A 16,501-nucleotide genomic window follows, 5' to 3' on the forward strand; every position below is an offset into this window, starting at 1 on the left:
AGAGAGCCCGATGCGGGACTCGATCCCAGGACCCCGAGATCATGACCTGAGCCGAAGGCAGCGGCCCAACCCACTGAGCCACCCAGGTGCCCCAAATCTGTAATGTCTTTTGCAGATTTGCTTCTTGCACGTAGCAATATGCACTTATGTTTCCTCCATGCTCTTTTGTGGCATGATAGTTCTTTTCTTTTTTTAGTGGTAAATAATCTTCCATTGTCCGGATGTACCACATTTTATTTATCCTTTAATCTGCTGAAAGACATCATGCTTGCTTTCCAGCTTTGGTAATTATGACTAAAACAACCATAAGTAGCTGTGTGCAGGTTTTTGTGTGACATTGTTTTCAACTCATTTAAGTAAATGCCACAAAGCACAATTGCTGAAGAGTATGGTAAAAGTATGCTTAGTTTTATACGAAACTTCCAAACTGTTTTCCAAAGTGGCTGTACATTTTGTATTCCCACCAGTGATGAATGAGAATTGCTGTTGCTATACAACCTTGACCGTGTTTTGGATTTTAGCCTCTCCAACAGTTATGTGATGGTATTTCATTATTGTTTTAATTTGCCTTTTCCTAATGGCATACAATGTTGAATGTCTTTTCATATGTTTATTTGCCATATGTATATATGTTTATCTTCTTTTAAAGGTGTATATTCAGATCTTTGGCCATTTTTAAATTATGTTGTTTCATATTGTTGTTTTAAGGGTTCTTTATGTATTTCGGGTAATATTCCATCATCATATATGTGTTTTGCAAATACTTTCACCTAGTCTGTGACTTGGAGACTTATATTCTCATAACAGTATCTCTCAGAAATTTTAAATTTTAATGAAGTCCAGTTTATCTAATTTTTCATTCATAGATTATCTTTTTGGTGTTGTGTCTAGAAAATATCACCAAACCCAAGGGCACCTGGGTGTTTTTCTATGTTATCTTTTAGGAGTTTCATAGTTTTGTATTATACCTTTAGGTCCATGATCCATTTTGAGAATTTATTTTTGTGAAAGGTATAAGGTCTATTTTTAGGTTCCTGTTCTGGCTTCTTGTTCTAGCACCATTGTTGAAAAGACAATATTTAAAACATTGAATTGCTTTGCTCCTTTTTCGAAGATCAGTTGACTGTAATTGTCTGGGCCGATTTCCTGGGTGGGCAGGGTTTGGTTAAGGATTTTATTTATTTATTTATTTAAATTGTGTACAAGTCGTGGGGAGGGGCAGAGGGAGATGGAGAGAGTCTCAAGCAGTCTCTTTGTTGAGCAGAGCCCAACCTAGGGCTCCATGACCCTGAGATTATGATCCACGCTGAAATCAAGAGTCAGATGCGCTTAACCAGTTGAGCCACCAAGGCCCCCTTCTTCCTGGATTTTTTATTCTGTTCTATTGGTCTATCTGTCTATTCTTTCACCAAAACTGTGCTATATTGATTATGATCTCTATATAGTAAGTCTTTAAGTCAGTCCTCCAAATCTATGCTTTTCCTTCAATGTTCTGGGTCTTAGTTTCTCCAATATTCTCCAAATATTGATAAACCAATGTTAGAATCAGTTTATCAATATTTGCAAAATAACTTGCTGGAATTTTCATTAGGGTTACATTGAATCTAAAAGTCAAGTTGAGAAGAACTGATATTTTGACAATACTGAGTCTCCTTATTCATGTACATAAAATATGGCGCCATTTATTTAGATCGTCTTTGGTCACTTTCATCAGAGTTTTGTAGTTTTCCTCATGTATGTCTTATACATTTTTTGTTAGAGTTATACGTATTTCTTTTTTGTTGCGAAGATAAATGGTGTTATATTTTTAATACCAAATTCCAGTTGTTTATTTATGGCGTATACAAACAATTGACCTTTGTATATTAACCTTGTAGATCGCAACCTTGCTATAATTTCTAATTCGTTTCAGGATTTTTGGTCAATTTTTTAGTTTTCTAAAAAGACATCATATCACCTGCAAACAAAGACAGTTTGATATCTTCTTTCTCAACCTGTTTACTTTTTTCCTTGCCTTATGACATTATTAGGACTTCCAGTACAATTTTTAAAAAGGAATGATGAGAGGGGACATTCTTGCCTTGTTCTTGTTCTTAGTGGTAAAACATTTAGTTTCTCACCATAAAGTTTGATGTTAGTGGTCAATTCTTTGTAGATCTTCCTTATCAAGTTGAGCAAGTTTCCCTCTATGCTTAAATTGCTCAGAGTTTTTATCATAAATGGGCATTAGATTTAGTCGGATGTTCTTTCTGTATCGATATGGTCATGTGAATTTTGTTTTTAGCTGTTGTCATGAATTACATTCATTAGTTTTCTTTACTTTTTTTGTTATTGTGACACACTTTATTATATTCAAAAATATAAGCATTCTGAAACAAACATTTCAGGTTTTGGTTGACACATCATTCAGTTGTTTGCTTTCCTGAAATACCTTCAACTCCCCCTCAAATAGAAATTGGGTAAGATTCCTAGACAAGCTTGAGCAAGAAAGCAAATACAAATACACAGCAGTTTAGAAATATCCCAATTTCTCTGAGATTCTAGAGTTAAAATAAACAAAAATTCCCAGAATTAAAAATGGAAGAATTAATTTGTTACAGGATTATATCTTTTCCTTTTCTTTTTATTAGTTTGTGTGTAGTTGATGCATAATGTTACATTAGTTTCAGGTGGACAATACAGTGACTGGACAAGTTTATACATTACGATGTGCTCACCACAACTATAGCTACCATCTGTCACCATGCAATACTATTACAATACCATTGACTATATTCCTTATGCTGTGTATTTTATTCCCATGACTTATTCATTCCATAACTGGAAGTCTGTCTTTCCCTCTCTCCTTCACCCATTTTGCCCATCCCCCTACCTTCTTCTCCTCTGGCAACTATCAGTTTGTTCTCTGTATTTTAAGATCTGATTCTGCTTTTTGTTTATTCACGTTATTTTTTTGGATTCCATATATGAATGAAATTGTATGGTATTTGTCTTTCCCACTCTGATTTATATCACTTAGCATAATATCCTCTAGGTCCATCCATGTTGTCATCAATGTTATAATCCCATCCTTTTTTATGGCTGAGTAATATTCCATTACACACATTTTACACACACACACACACACACACACACACACACCACATCTCCTATATCCATTTGTCTATGGATGGATATTTGGGTTGCTTCTGTAACTTGGCTATTGTAAGTAATGCTGCAATTAACACAGAGGTGCATATAAGTTTTCAAATTAGTGATTTTGGATTGTTTTGGTAAAGGACCAGAAGTGGAATTATTGGACTACATCCTATTTTTTTTTAACTTTTTGAGGAATCCCCATACTGTTTTCCACAGTGGTGACACCCATTTACAATCCCTCCAATGGCATACAGGTGTTCATTTTTCTCCATATCCACATCAACACTTGTTACTCCTTGTGTTTTAGATTTTAGCCATTCTAACAAGTTTAGGGTGATATCTCATTGTGGTTTTAATTTGCATCTCTGTGGTGGTTAGTGATTTTCAGAATCTTTTTTTGTGTCTTTTGGCCATCTGTATATCTTCTTTGACCATCTGTCTATTCAATTTCTCTGCTCATTTTTAAATCAGATTATTTCTTTTTTTGATGTTGAATTATACAAGTTTTTCATATATTTGGGTTATTAACTCTTACTGGAGGTATCATTTGCAAATACCTTCTCCCATACAGAAGATTGCCTTGTTGTTTTGTTCATGGTTTCCTTTACCATTCAGAAGCTTTTTATTTTGAGGTAGTCCTAATTTATTTTTGCTTTTGTTTCCTTTGCCTCAAGAGATATATATAGAAAAATGTTGCTACAGCTAATGTATGATTTCAAAACTCACATTTAAATCTTTAATCCATTTTGAATTTATTTTTGTGTATGGTGTTAGAAAGCAATCCAGTTTAGTTTTTATTCATGTAGCTGTTCAGTTTTACAGTACCATTTGTTGAAGAGACTGTCTTTTCTGCATTGTATATTCTTGCCTCCTTTGTCATAGATTAATTGACCATAGAAACTTGGGTTTATTTCAGGGCTCTTCATTCTGTTCCATTGATCTATATGTCTATTTTTGTGCCAGTACCATACTGTTTTGATTACTGCAGCTTAGCAGTGTACCTTGAAGTTTGTGACTGGGATACCTCCAGCTTTGTTCTTCCTCAAGATTGCTTTGGTTATTTGTGGTCTTTTGTGGTTCATACAAATTTTAGAGGTATTTGTTTTAGCTTTGTGAAAAATGCAGTTGATACTTAGATAGAATTGCATTGAATCTGTAGATTGCTTTGGGTAATATGGACACTTTAATTATATTAATTCTTCCAGTCCATGAACATAGAGTTTCTTTCCATTTGTTTGTATCATCTTCAATTTCTTTCACCAGTGTTTTATAGTTTTCAGAGTACACATCTTTCACTTCCTTAGTTAAGTTTATTCATAGGCATTTTATTCTTTTGGGTACAATTGTAAATCGGTCAGTTTTCTTAATTTCTCTTTCTACTACTTTGTTATTAGTGTATAGAAACACTACCAATTTCTGGGTATTAATTTTGTATCTTGAAAATTTACTAAATTAATGTATTACTCCTGGTAGTTTTTTGGTATAGTTCTTTCTAAATATAGTATCACGTCATCTACAAATTGTGACATTTTTATACTTCATTTCTCAATTTGGATGGCTTTGATATCCTTTTCTTGTCTGATTGCGATGGGTAGGATTTTCTGTATTATGTTGACTAGAAGTTGCAAGAGTGGACATCCTTGTCTTGTTCCTGATCTTAGGAGAAAAGCTCTTACTCTTTCATTATTGAGTATGATGTTAGCTGTGGGTTTTTCATATATGTCATCTGTTATGTTGAGGTGTTCTCTCTAAACCCACTTTGTTTAGAGTTTTTGTCATGAATGGATGTTGAATTTTGGTGAGTATTTTTTCTGCATCTGTTAAGATGATCATATGATTCATATGATTTTTATCCTTCATTTTGTTTGTATTGATTGATTTGTAAATATTGAATCATTTTGGCATTGCTGGAATAAATCCCATTTGGTTGTGATTAAAAAAATCCTTTAGTGTATTTTTGAATGCCATTTGCTAATATTTTGTTGAAGATTTTTGCATTTATGTTCATATTGGCCTGTAGTTTTCTTTCCTTTCTTTTCTTTTTTCTCTTTCTTTCTTTATTTTCTTCTCCTTCTTCTCCTTCTCCTTCTTCTTCTTTCTTCTTTTATCTTCTCAATGTTTGTGTCTGGTTTTGGTATCAGGATGCCAGCCTCAGAGAACATGTTTGAAAGTTCTCCTTCCTCTTCTATTTTTTGGACTAGTTTGGGGAAAATAAGTATTAACTCTTCTTTTGAAGTTTGGTAGAGTTCACCTGTGCCCTCTGGTGCTGAACTTTTTTTTTTAACTGTAGTTTTTTATTGCTCATTCAATTCTGTTACTAGTAATTGATCTGTTTAGATTTTCTATTTCTTCCCAATTCAGTTTTGGAAGATTTTATACTTCTAGGAATGTATCCATTTCTTCTGGACTATCCAATTTGTTGGCATATAATTTTTCATAGTATTCCCTCATAACCCTTTGTTTTAATTTATGTGGTGTCAGTTTTTAGTTCTCTCTCATTTCTGATTGTATTTATTTGGTTCTTTGCTTTTTTTTCTTGGTGAGTCTGACTAAGAGTTTATCAATTTTGATTTTCTTTTTAAAGAACCAGCTCTTGGTTTCATTGATTTTTTGAAATTGTTATTTTATTTTATTTTTTTAAGATTTAATTTATTTATTTGACAGAGAGAGATCACAGGTAGGTAGGCTGGAGAGAGAGAGAGAGAGAGGGAAGCAGGCTCCCCGCCAAGCAAAGAGCCTGATGTGGGACTCGATCCCAGGACCCTGAGATCATGACCTGAGCCGAAGGCAGTGGCTTAACCCACTGAGCCACCCAGGTGCCCCTAAATTGTTATTTTAGTTTCTATCTCATTTCTACTCTGATCTTTATTATTTCCTTCCTTTTACTTTGGTTGTTGCTCTCTTTGTGGTTCCTTTCAATGTGAGTTTAGACTTTTTATTGGAATTTTTTCCTTTTTCTTGAGGTAAGCCAGTATTGCTACATATTTCCCTCTTAGAAGTGCTTTTGCTGCATCCCACTGACTTTGGACCCTTCTATTTTCATTTTCCTTTGTCCCCTTGTATTTTTTATTTCTTTTTTTTTATATTGTGTTATGTTAGCCCCCAGATAGTATGTCATTAGCTTTTGATGCCATGGTTTATTATTTGCATATAACACCTAGTGCTAATTACTTTTTTGATTGTTTGATTGACCCATAGGTTGTTTAATATCATGTTGTTTAGCCTCCATGTGTTTGTATTTTTTCCAGGTTTTTTCTCTGATTTATTTCTAGTCTCAGTATCACTGATTAGAAAAGTTGCATGGTATAATTTTGATCTTAAATTTATTGAGGCTTGTTTTGTGACCTAATGTGATTTGTCTTGGAGAATGTTACATGTGCACTTGAAAAGAATATGTATTCTGTTGTTTTTGGATGGAATGTTCTGTTTATATATTCGTCATAGGCAGCTAGTCATTCAAAGACACTGTTTTTTTACTGAGTTTCTGCCTTGATGATCTATCCATTATGGGGTGTTAACGTTTCCTACTATAATTGTATTAAAATCAGTTTCTTTCTTTATGTTCATTAATATTTATGTATTTAGGTGCTCCAGTGTTGGGTGCATAGATATTTATAATCATTATAATCACTTGTTGGATTAATCTTTTATCATTATGTAATGCCCTTTTTTGTCTCTTGCTACAATCTTTGTTTTAAAGTCTATTTGGTCTGATATAAGTATTCCTACTTAAGCTTTTTTTCACTTTCATGTGCATGGGAAACATTTTTCCATTTCTTCACTTTCAGTCTGTATGTGTCTTTAGGCCTAAGGTGATTCTCTTTTAGGCAGAATATAGATGGGTCTTGTTTTTTTTAATCCATTCTGCCAGCCTGTCTTTTGACTGGAGCATTTAAACCATTTACATTTAAAATAACTATTGATATATATGTACATATTGCCATTTTGTTAGTTGTTTTCCAAGTTGTTTTTGTAGTTCTCAGTTCCTTTCTTCTTCTTTTGCTCTCTCTTTTGTGATTGATGAATTTCTGCTGTGTTATGTTTCATTTTCTTTCTCTTTCTTTTTTGTGTGTCTAGAATAGGTTTTGGGTTTGTGGTTACCATGTGGTTCATATATAATATCCTAAGTATATAGCAGTCTATTTTAAGTACATAGCAGTCATTGAAGTTCAAAACACATTCTTAAAAAAAAAAAAAAAAACTCTTTATTTTTTTTCTTCCTTCCTCCAGGTTTTATGTATATGCCATCATATTTTACATTTTTATATTCATAATTCTCTTAGATCTAATTATGGCCATTTATTTCCTACCTCTTAAAGAAGTCCCTTTAAGGGGCGCCTGGGTGGCTCAGTGGGTTAAGCCGCTGCCTTCGGCTCAGGTCATGATCCCAGGGTCCTGGGATCGAGTCCCACATTGGGCTCTCTGCTCAGCGGGGAGCCTGCTTCCCTCTCTCTCTGCCTGCCTCTCCATCTACTTGTGATTTCTCTCTGTCAAATAAATAAATTTAAAAAATCTTAAAAAAAAAAAAAGAAGTCCCTTTAATATTTCTTATAAGTCTGGTTTAGTGGTGATAAACTTTATCTTTTGTTTGTCTGAGAAAATCTTTATCTCTTATTCAAATATGAATGATAATTTTGCCCAGTAGAGTGTTCTTTGTTGTAGATTTTTTCCTTTCAGTACTTTGAATATATCATGCCACTCTCTTAAGGGCTTAAAAGGTTTCTGCTGAAAAATCTGCTGATAGCTTCACAGGTTTTCCCTTGTAGGTAACATTTTGCTTCTTTCTTGCTGCTTTTAAAATTCTCTCTTTATCTTTAACCTTTAACATTTTAATTATTATATGGTGGTGTGGACCTCCCCAGTTTCATCTTCCTTGGAGCTATCTGTGTTTCTTGGACCTGGAAGTCTATTTTCTTCCCTAGGTTAAGGAAGTTTTCAGTTATGATTTATTCAAGTAAGTTTTCTACCCCTTTCTCTCTTTTTGTCCTTTTCTGGAACATTTATAATGTGAATGTTTGTTCACTTGATGTTACCCAACAGATCTCTTAACCTATCCTCATTTCTAAAATCCTTTTCTCTTTTTACTATCTAACTTAAGTGCTTTCTATTACCCTGTCTTCCAGATTGCTGATATTTCTTCAGTATCTGCTAGTTTGCTGTTGATTCCCTCTAGTGTGTTTATTTCAGTTATTGAATTCTTCAACCCTGATTGGTTCTTTTTAATACTTTCTATCTCTATTGAAAGTCTCACTGAGTTCATCCTCTCTTCTCTCCAGCTTGATGAGCATCTTTAGGATCATTACTTTAAATTTCATATCAGGCATATTACTAATTTCTGTTTCACTTAGTTCTTTTTCAGAGGTTTTTGTCTTATTCTTTCTTTTAGAACATATTCTTTTGTCTCCCTATTTTGCTTGACCTTCTGTGTTTGTTTCTATGGATTAGACAGAAGAGCTACTGCTCTTAAACTTGAAGGAATGGTCTTGTGTATGATCATCCTCTATGTAGACTGTGTGTGGTTGGGGACTTTTGCTGCTTGCCTGGTACTGTGCCAGGCAAGGGCTGGAGTCCTGGGCTTTCCACACAGTGGGCACTTTGTCAGGAAAGCTAAAGCTGAAGTGGGTGCTGATGAGGCATTCATTGATTTTTCAAATGTTGAACCAGCTCTGCATACCTGGCATCAACCACACTTGGTTGTGGGGTGTATAACTTTTTTTATACATGGTAGGAATGAATTTGCTAATGTCTTTTTGAGGATTTGTGTATTTGTATTCATGAAAAAATACTGGTTTGTAGTTATCCTTTTTCATGATGTCTTTGGCTTTGTTTTTAAGGTAATGCTGGCTTCATAAAATGAGTTAGAAAGTATTCCTTCTGCTTTATTTTCTGGAAGAGATTGTAGAGAATTGTTATAATTCCTTCCCTAAATGCTTGGTAGAATTCACCAATGAATTCATCTGTGCCTTTCTGTTTGACAGGCATTAATTATTGATTCAGTTTCTTTAGTAGATACAGTCCTATTTAAGTAACATATTTCTCCTTGATGAGTTTTAGTAGATGTATCATTTAAGATTTTGGTCCATTTCATCTATCTTACCAAATTGTAGGCATAAATGTGTTCACAATTTTTTTTATTGTCTGTTTTATGTCCATGGGATCAAAGATCAGCTCCTCTTTCATTTCTGACATTAGTAATTTGTGTCTTTTCTCATTCTTTGTTGGCCTGGCTAGATGTGAAACATACTGCTGCTTGACTGGTACTGAATTCCATAAAATTTTCTTCTAGAAACAGTTCTTTCCTTCAGTTCAGTAAAGATGTTATTTTTTAAAGCGAGCATGTAGAATTCCCTCTTGTGGAAGGCTCAAAGAAGGGAGTGATCAGCAGAGCCACTTTCTAGGCCATAACATAATTCCTGAGGTATACAAAGGCTGCTGCACTATCAGGACATTGAAATTCTGATGAGGCTGGAACCATATTCCAAATTTTACAGGATAATTTCATTGGATTCTAGAGTGTGGCATTTTTCTATATTTCATTCTTTTTTTTTTTTTTTTTTTTTTTTTTTTTGCATGGTTCTAAAGAGAAGTTGTAATGAAAAAGAGTGACATTCTTATATTTGGTCTTTCATAGTAAGGCTTTTCCCTCCTTTGGCATCTTTCAAATTTTTTTCTTTGTCTTTATTTTTCTGTGGTTTGGATATATGCCAAGGTGTTTTTTTTTTTTTTTAAATTTAATTGTATTTTATTTTTCAGTGTTCCAAGATTCATTGTTTACGCACCACACCCATTGCTCCATGCAATACATGCCCTCCTTAATAGCCACCACCAGGCTCACCCAACCCCCCCCCTAAACACAACCCTCCTCCCCTCCAAAACCCTCAGTTTGTTTCTCAGAGTCCACAGTCTCTCATGGTTCATCTCCCCCTCCGATTTCTCACAACTCACTTCTCTCTGACTTCCAATGTCCTCCGTGTTATTCCTTATGCTCCATAAGTAAGTGAAACCATATGATAATTGAATCTGTCTGCTTAGCTTATTTCACTCAGCTTAATCTCTTCCAGTCCCGTCCATGCTGATACAAAAGTTTGGTATTCAGTGTAGATTTTTTGATATTTATCCTGCTTGCTGTTATCTGAGCTTCCTGGGTCTGTGGTTTAGTGTCTATCATTAATTTTGGAAACTCTTGGTCATTATTGCTTCACATATTTCTTCAATTATTTTTTCTCTTCTTCTCCTTCTTATTCCCATTATGCATATATTACACATTTTATAATTGTCTCAAGTTGTTGGATATTCTGCTTTTTCATTTATTTTTCTCATTGCATTTCAGTTTTGGAAGTTTCTATTAATATTTCTTCAGTATCTTTGATTATTTCCTTAGTAGTATCCAGTCTGTTGATGAGCCCATCAGAGGCATTCTTCATTTCTATTGTGGTGTTTCTAGTTTCCAGCATGTCCTTTTGATTCTTGGTTTGAGTCTCTTATCTGTCTGCTTACATGAACCATGTACTTGGATCTTGCCCACTTTTTCCACTGAAACTCTTGTCATATTAATGATAGTTGTTTTCATTTCCAGTTTGATCATTCCAACATCTCTGCCACATTTGAGTTTGGTTTTGGTGCCCTCTCTGTCCCTTAAAATGTTTTTGGTTGAAAGCCAGGCATGGTATACAGTATAAAAGGAACTAAGGTGAATAGTTGTCTAACATGAGCCTTTATGGTTATGTGGTTAGGGGTTAGGCTGTGTTTACTTCTTGCTGTGGCCCTATGTATCATAGGCAAAAATTTCCTTTGGTGTTTTTGTTTTTGTCTCTGCTGTTTTCCTTGGATTTCCCTAGACACTTTTCTTAAATAAGATCTGAGATACACAGTTCTTTCTGTTATATCTCCCTCTTATTATGCAGAAGCCCTTCTGATGAAATGATAAGATGTTTAGGGGAGGGGAAGGATTCTCTAGTCTATGATCAGGTATCAGTCTTTTAGAGAGTCTGTGCCTCTGGTTGTGATCTCAGTTTTGGATTTTGTTGTTGTTGTTGTTGTTTGTTTCCTCTTTTGGTGAGATAGGAAGGCTAGAGTTGACTGGAGTTAGATATTTGCCTTTTCCTATATTGGTTAGACTGATAAAACCCTGGTTAGTTAGGCTCTGGTACAATAGCTTATCTTGAGGGCAGGCCTTGTGAAAAGAACAGAATTATCTAGGCCTACTTCAAAGCGGCTGTTGTTTGCCAGAAGCAAGAGGAGATTTCTCTCCGGTTTTCACCAAGAGTCTGGTAAGCCTCACAAAACTTTGGAGGCCTTCCTAAAGTTGGATCACCCTATGATTTTTAACTCTCAAACTTGCCTGCACTGAGCCTCCAGCAATTCATCAATTACAGATTAAGTTTTCCCATTATTGTTCTGGTCCTTGTAGAAGTTTCTGCTCCTGGGATTCTGCTCTGATAAGTTGTGGTTGTCTGTATCTAACTGTCTGTTCAGTTGGAAGAGGGGTGTTGCAGTGACCTCAATCCCATGGGAGGGATCTAAGAAGAATAGTTGATTTTTAGTTTGTCCAGGATTTTTCTTATTGTGAGGTCATAAGTGAGGACTTCCAAGCTCCTTACATGCTAGACTGGAAACTGGAAATCCTTTGCTTTAATTTTCCTATATTACTGTAATTGTGCTTTATTTACATTCTAGACTATGGGATGGCTTACAAAACTGATTGTGTGCAGGTTTTTGAAATGGAAATTAGATGCTAAAGCTATGAAGAGAATGAAACAAGAATGCTCTTCATATTGGCTATTATAATTCCTGTGCACTACTCTAGACCAGGGATTTCCTGCTACTGAAATCAAAAGAGACAATTATCATAGTTACACAGTTATTTCTACCTTGCCGAGTAAGCATATCAGTTTTTGAATAAAGACAATATTCTCCTGCTTCTAAATTCTAAAGTAAAAATTCCACAGGGGATAAACAAATGAAGCATTGAGCAACAGACATGTAATAGATACTGTTTTTAGCAATCAGCAGATATATATGTTATTTTACACAGCGCTTTTTCATAATGACTTCTAATAAAAGCTGACATTAATGTCTGATTCAGTGAAGGTGATTCTGAGAAGGTTCATTTTAATATGCTCTACCTAAACATTGGTATAAATGACACCAGGGTAGAACTTTTCAGTCTCAAAGAGTGAGTCGATGGTATGGGAGTCTACCTTTATTAAATTTAATTTTTTTCTGTTGGACTTTAGTAGTTGTTGGGTGTTAGCTGGGACCCAATACAGACACATTTTTTACTGAACACATTCCTAATTGACTACAAAATAAAATATATCAGTTAGCAGATGGAGGTTGCAAATACCACCTTCATTACTTATGTGGCTAATTTTGGAAAATGTGACTTTTAAGTATTGGGCAAGAGGGCTGTCCACTGCTGAACCCCAGAAACAGACTGACGCCTCTACACATTATCAGGCAGCCCTGGAGCAAGGAAGGCCCTTCACAAAAGGCTTAGGAGAAACAGAATACTTGCTCTTTTCCCAAGTGAAAGTGAAGGAGTCTAGCTTATGCATACTCAGTTTCTTCTTCCAGATTCTCCAGTAAGATTAGCTAAGTATGGCAGAGAAAAGTCAAGATGTTTTGTCATTGAGATTCTTCTACTGGAAGGAAACATGGGGAGTAGGGAAGAAGCATTCACAAAACTACTCTCTGAATAGGTGATTCAAGGCCGTACACTTTGGCAAGAGCTTTAAAGCAATGGTTGCTGATTAAAGACATATTCATAATCTTAGTAACACTTGTGGATGTCATATCCGTGTTTCTTTTTTTTTTCACTGTACAAAGTTTATTTGGTATTTCAGTTGGTATGTCAGTTGGTTACATTGTTTATATCCAGATCTTTCTTTTTCTATTATGTTTCCATGTATACTGTATTCTGATACACATAGGATACAAAAAGAGATCCTTTAGAAGAGCAATATTGAATTTATCTATTAGATTCCAGGATGTGATTGACTGGAGAAAAAAAAGTTGGGCTGACATGTTGGGTGAAGGGGTCAGAAGTTCTAGAACACACAGTAAAGACTCATCTGGAATGAAGAACAACTACAGCATATGCAACATTGGCAGTGGTACCTTGAGGTGGTAGAACTATTTTACAGGAACCAATTTAGAACAACACAAGATAGGGATCACCCAGTATCAGGTTATAGGTGTAGGGTTTCCTATTTATAACTTTGGGAAATTGGTATTTTTTCCTAGGCCTCTTACTATTACTACTTGAGTAACATATCAGATAATAAGGACAATATACACAGCCTCCAACTAAAATCGTCTAGACAGTGAAGTAGTATAACATTAGAAAACTTTAACACTACAGCTGTTTTTGGATCCCTCAAAGTGTATCTGCACTTTTCTTCAAATGGGTATCTTCATCAGGGGTCAAATTCACCTTCACAATGTCTGAGATTCCATTCTGTCTCAAGATGCAAGGAACCATAAGGAAGACATCATCTTTTATTCCATAGTGATCCTTAATCATTGTGGAAATTGGATGCATCCAACCTAAGATTCTTCATTACACTTTCTGCCAAGTCTGCCACAGACAGCCCAGTGGCCCAGGATGTGTAGCCTTTCACTTTGATCCCCTCATAGGCACTATCAACCGCCTGTCTGTGAACCTTTTTTCACTGTTCCTTATCTGCTTCTGTGCCTAAGTCAGAGTGCAGATTCTTCAGGAAAACACCAGCAACATTTATTCTATTCCATACAGGTACTCTAGCTAGAGTCTCCATGCTCCCCAAGTACCCACCCGTGACAGCTTAATGGGTAAACTTCATTAGCTAATGGAACTGGGCTGAATCCAGATTGCAACCACTTCCAATAACACAGTTTTGGGGAAATCTACTTATCTTCCAAGCCACATAGGTCAAGATATCCACTGGGATGGAAACAACAAGCAACTTACAGTTTGGGCTATATTTTACAATATTAAGGATGTTGACTTTAAAGATGCTCACATTATGCTGGATCAAATTAGGATGGCTTTCTCCCTCTTGCTGACATGCCCCATCTGTGATAACCAGCTTAGAGTTTGCAGTCATGTTATAGTGTTTGCCAGAGACAATTTTTGGTGTTCTAAGGAAAAGACTGCTATGTTGGAGAACTATCATCTCTCCCTACAGTTTTTCTTCCATGACATCAACAAGAGCAAGTTCATCTGCCAAGTCCTTCATTTAGATGCTGACAGTACCAGCCCCAACAATTGTAATCTTATTCTGGCAATATAGCCCTCCTTAAGAAGATTCTGAATCAGCTGATCATGAAGAGTTGCCGTGTTCGACTTTGAACCAAAAGGAATTGGCAGTGCATGTTTGGTGGGTGTTGGTGGCATGTGGCATTGGGTCTGGACTTGGTGGCTGTGGCTTCAATAATCTGTTATATCTGCATTTCTGTTATGAAAGTTGAGAGGTTTAAGCAGTTGGTTACTCAGATGGAGTGCCACCCCACATTGGCTTGAGTGTGTAGGCAGGATTACCTGTAAGCAAAACAGAATCCCTCTTAAAGAAGCATGAGCTAGTGTTTGATTGAGACTCCATACTTCTACACTGTAATGCATAAACAAAGTGATTTGGGGGCTAGAAAACAATACATTGTCTGCTTTTACATCTGTAAAAAGTGTTCAGTAATACCCAGGGAAATGCCAGATTCTAAGCAGCGTAGCTCTTGAAACGAACACCAGGCTGTGTAGTAACTGAAAAATGTAACCCCCAGGTAATGAACACAGCGACTTCCTGAATCAAGTAAACAGGGAATTTAGAGTTCTGAAATAAAATTCATTTTTGGAATAGTTGGAAGTTTTGTGGAAAAATATGTTTGATTTTGAAGGGAAAGATGAGAAATCAAGATAATAGTTATATAGGGTATACTTTTTGATTTGCTGCCAAAATATTAACCAAACTATGTCTTATTAAACAACTCAGTAATTTAATGGGTTAAGGTAATTAACCACAATCAAGTTTTAGTATCATAACTATATCACAAACAAGGATTGGAAAGTATGCATAGTAGTAAGTGGTCTGAGCCCCTTCTGAGCCCCTTCAGAGTTGAACTTGGGCAGGGTTGCCCAGAGCAGAATTTCCATCTTCTTAGCTTCCTTCCAAGGGTTCCACTGGGAGCTTGATAAGAGCAGCTAAAAAGTGTGAGTAAATGTTACACCTCCATTTCTCTAAACAAAAGGATTTAATTATACTCAATTATATGCGTAATTCACACATCTTTGATTGTTCTTTCTTAGCCCCTTTCAATATTGCTTTGACTGCTAATTGTAACTTGGTTTGAGTAGAGGAGAAAGATTTATGCAGGGCAAACACATTGAGTATCTTTGTCTTTACTTAATAAATATGCCTCTAATAAACATATCCAGTAATTAGAGGAGACTGTATATAAAATATGTATACCATAGAAGAAGGAGATTTGGACAACAATAATTTCATAAAGTTAGCAATAGTCACTATTATTATATGCTTACTGGCCCATGATCAATTGAATTCTTATATCTTCATGATTGTTGGGGGTGCCATAGGTTACATTGTTTCAGAATCTGCATTGATTGAAATTAGCTGAAGGCTAAATTCTTTACTAGGTAAAGGAAAGAAGAGAGCTGGTGTTTTCTTGTTTTCTGCTGAATTCCCATTATCTATAGATCCTACTCACTGTCCCCAAACTTACGTACCTTAAAGCCAGATTTTATACCATTCATCTGCTAAAGATCCTTAGATAGCTCTCTATTATCCATAGAATAACTCCTACAAAAGCAAATTTTGTGAGAGAATTCAAGGCCTTTCATAATTTGGCCTGATTTTATCTTTATAGAGACTGAACATTTTTATTAGTGTGTAGTCATATTAATCAGAGGCTTTTCTTCAAACACTGTGTGTTTCCCCTTATCTGCTGTTGTTTGCTCAATCAATTCTGTGTGTGTGTGTGTGTGTGTGTGTGTGTGTGTGCGCGCGCTCCCCCAAACTTAGAAAAATACTTCATAAATGAAAGGATTTTGAAAAAGAATCTTAAAAAATGGAAGGAAGGAAAAGACTTAGGAATTTTTTTTCCTTTTCTTCTTTTTTTTTTTTAATTGAAGTATAGTTAACACACATTGTTACATTGTTACACAATGTTACATTAGTTTCAGGTGTATGACATAGTGATCTGACAAGTTTATACTCTATGCTTTGCTCATCACAAGTGTAGCTACCATCTGTCACCATAGAACATAATTACGATACCATTGGCTATATTCCCTATGCTGTATCTTTTATTACTGTGACTTATTCATTCCATAACTGGAAGCCAGAATCTCTCACTCCCTTTCACCCATTTT

The 16,501-nt window shown here is 35.4% G+C and overlaps 1 protein-coding gene and 1 pseudogene across 2 annotated transcripts in view; one reads left to right on the forward strand and one right to left on the reverse strand.

The window, feature by feature from the left end:
• Positions 1 to 16,501, forward strand: part of DNAJC1 (DnaJ heat shock protein family (Hsp40) member C1) — a 449,390-nt gene that overhangs the window by 75,841 nt on the left and 357,048 nt on the right. The window lies entirely within an intron of this gene.
• LOC131839686 (L-lactate dehydrogenase A chain-like) lies at positions 13,496 to 14,515 on the reverse strand (annotated as a pseudogene).

The sequence above is a fragment of the Mustela lutreola genome, chromosome 8, assembly GCF_030435805.1.
Source record: "Mustela lutreola isolate mMusLut2 chromosome 8, mMusLut2.pri, whole genome shotgun sequence".
Classification (NCBI taxonomy): domain Eukaryota; kingdom Metazoa; phylum Chordata; class Mammalia; order Carnivora; family Mustelidae; genus Mustela; species Mustela lutreola.